The sequence below is a fragment of the Mandrillus leucophaeus genome, unplaced genomic scaffold (genome assembly GCF_000951045.1).
Source record: "Mandrillus leucophaeus isolate KB7577 unplaced genomic scaffold, Mleu.le_1.0 Scaffold1, whole genome shotgun sequence".
NCBI lineage: Eukaryota > Metazoa > Chordata > Mammalia > Primates > Cercopithecidae > Mandrillus > Mandrillus leucophaeus.
In genome coordinates, this window is record NW_012098097.1 from 15,486,703 (window position 1) to 15,490,171 (window position 3,469).

Sequence of the window (3,469 nt, forward strand, 5' to 3'; positions counted from 1 at the left end):
TTCTCCATGTTGGTCAGGCTGGTCTCGAACTCCCGACCTCAGGTGATCTGCCTGCCTTGGCCTCCCAAAGTGCTGGGATTACAGGCGTGAGCTACCGCGCCTGGTTTGTTTGTTTGTTTGTTTGTTTGTTTGAGACAAGGTCTTATCTGTCATCCAGGCTGGAGTGCATTGGCACTGTCTCAGCTCACTATAACCTTGACCTCCCAGGCTCAAGCGATCTTCCCAGAGACATAGATTTTTGCCATGTTATCCAAGCTGGCCTTGAACTCCTGGGCTCAAGCAGTTCACCTGCCTTGGCCTCCCAAAGTGCTGGGATTACAAGTGTGAGCCACCGCACCCAGCCTTTGTTTTGAAATTTCGAAGTTAACTAGTTTTAAACATCTTGACACATTTGCTGATCATTCTCCTTCTATTTCTGAACCCTTTGGAAGCAGGTTTCAGGCACGATGCCCTTACTATTTCAGTGTGTGTTTGCTAAGAACAAGGATGTTTTCTTCTGTGAGCTGGGTGACACCACGATGGTGGCCACGTGCAGAGCCCTTCTCACTGTAGAGTGATAAATGGTCCATTTCTGTTTGGTCCCAGAAGTCAGAGGTAGAGTTAATTCCTTGCCTTTCTCCAGCACGGTTCCCGGCACACAGTAGGTACTCCCTGAGTGCCTGTGATGGTGGCTTCTTGCACGACTGGACTTGCAGGTGGATGTGGCATTACACGTGGGCAGGGCATATGCGGGCCTGTGTGTAGATGCAGGTGGACAGGGACTGGGCAAAGGCTGCCACCTGCAGAGCTGTGGGCTCATCCACGCCAGGTGTCCATGTCCGTGGTGTGCACCTGTGTGTAAGTCCAGCTGGGCTGTAAAGAGCCATCTCTTTTCTGAAAGTTGATCTGTTGGTCACTCTAAGCCCCAAGCAGCCAGGGGCTCATGGGGTCTTCATGAACACCCCTCCTGACCCCCGCATGTGCAAAGGTCCTGGGGCTCAGGGGTCGCAGGCTCCATCGCCCCAGTGGTTGTGGGGCATCTGGGCTTGTGAAGACACCTTTGCTTCTGCCCTCAGGGTCCCTTTGGGGACTTTTGTCCTTGCTGGGGTCCGGAGTTTTCTGGCAAGGCCTAGGGTCCCCTGCCAGGTGCTCTTCCTCCCCTCCCCTTCCAGGCACACCCCCCCACCAGCACCTTATGATTTCACAGAAGACAAAAGCCAGGAGACTGCGTGGGCTGTCCGCCCTGACAGTGCCAAGGGGAGGCTCCAGAGCAGCCAGCCATGAACCCCAACTACAATTCAGGAAGCTGCCTGCGGGGAGTGGGGGGGGGGATTCTCTCGGAGCAGGCAGGCAGCCACGCTGGAGAGCCCCTCCCCAAGCTCTTCATTCCAGCCCTGCCCTGCCCCCTGCCTTGCCGATGGAGCCTGTCACCCTAAACCTGGCCTCAGTAAACCAACCCAGGCCAGGGAAAGAGAAGTGCGGCCCCCTTGCCCGTGTAAGTGGAACTGCAGCAGAGCCGATAGCTCAGCCATGAAAAAATCATGAGGTCGCCAGGCTGCAGGTCTGTTCTCAGGAACAACACCCGGGGCTGGGCCCCTGGGACTTGGTGCTGGGCCGGCAGTGAGGGCATCAAGGCACGGTGTGCCCAACAGGGTGGCCCTCACCTGGCTGCAGGGCCAAGGGGACAACAGAGCCTGGGCAGGGGCTTGGCACGGGGACGAAGAGGAGGGTGGAGTACCTGGGAATCACTGGAGACAGGGATGCCAACAGGAGTGGCAGCAGTCAGGGCCTGGCACTGAGGCAGGGGCTCCTCCGATGCCTGCAGGGAGGGCCGCAGGTGCTGCTGGCCCGTAAAGACATGGTCCGCAGCCGCGGGGCTGCCTCAGGGCTCCATGTCCCAGTTTCCAGGGCTCCAGGCCAGCAGGGTGAGGAGCGACCTCTCCCCCAGCTGCACACAGGCAGGCCTGTGCCAGCTCACACCACCAGCACCAGCACTGCAGGGCACCCAGCCTGGAGCACGTGCCCGGTCACCATGGCAGCAGACAGCGTGCCAGCAGGAGCCCAGGCTGGGCTCTAGCATCCAGGATCAGTGGTCTAGGCATGGCGGGGGGAGGGGCGGGGGTCCTTCCCCTTGTAGCACCAGAGGGGCCAACTGGGTGAGAGGGAGGGGAAGGGGGACCCTGCGGCGCCAGGACTGCCCGTCCACCAGCACCTCAGAAAGGGAACGATTTCCTGAGGGCTCTCAGGAAACCTGAGGGCGGACACCAGGGGCCGGTGGTGGCGCATGGCTTCCTGGTCCTGCCCTAGCTGGCCTCGCACTGAGAGGGATGGAGCCTGAGGCTCGGGCCTCAGGGGAGGCTGTCGGAGGATTCTGATGGCTGAGGCACTCCTTGTCCTCTGGGCTCAGGCGAGGCCAGGAAAGCTGTCACAGCTGGCTGCTCCCTGGACCAGGGGATTGGGGGTACTGCTACCCCGAACAGCCTCTCAGTGCCCACCAGGACAAGGCACCCCCTCCTAGGTGCAGACCTCAGCTTTGGCCTCACTGGGCGTGGGCTTCCACCCACCAGCGTCTGAGGTGGGTGAGGGTGGGGCGTGGAGCTCTCCCCACAGTGCAGCCTGCACAGGTCAGGGTGGCAGGTGCGTGTGTACCCCCTGTGAGTGGTTGCATGGTACCTCTGGAGGTGTGACCACAGGGCTTGGTGGGGGTCAGTGGGAGGGGTGCTCCCTGTTGCCTGAGAACGCTGCGGGGGGCTAGAGCGCCCCAGCCCACCACATGCTCTTTTGAGTTGTGTATGTCTGGAGTATGAGTGGGACCCTGGAAACAGCCTCCCTTGGGCAGTGTACAACCTGGGCTCCCTGCTGGGCAGCCCTGAGTGGGCTCTCAGGCTGGGATCCAGGATGACACTCCCAGGGTCCAGAGCTGGCCCAGCAGCTGGCCCTGCTGGCAACCTTTGCCCACCCTCGTCCATGAGCACCTTCACACACACGCACACCACACTCGTACACATGCATGACGCTGCACCCATTGGCAGAGGCTCAGTCCATCACACAAGAACCTGGCCCTGTGCTGGGGTCTCAGCTACTCAGGAGGTCAAGGTGGGAGGATTGCCTGAGCCGAGGAGGTCGGGCTGCCATTGGCCAAGATAGCACCACTGCACTCCAGCCTGGGTGACAGAACAAAACCCTGTCTCTAAAATAAATAAAAAAGAACCAGACGGCCAGGCACGGTGGCTCACGCCTGTAATCCCAGCACTTTGGGAAGCCGAGGCAGGTGGATCACCTGAGGTCAGGTGTTCAAGATGAGCCTAGCCAACATGGTGAAACCCCATCTCTACTAAAAATACAAAAATTAGCCGGGTATGGTGGCACACACCTGTAATCCCAGCTACTCAGAGGCTGAGGCAGGAGAATCGCTTGAACCCAGGAGGCAGAGGTTGCAGTGAGCCGAGATCACGCCACTGCACTCCAGCCTGGGCGACAGAGCAAGACT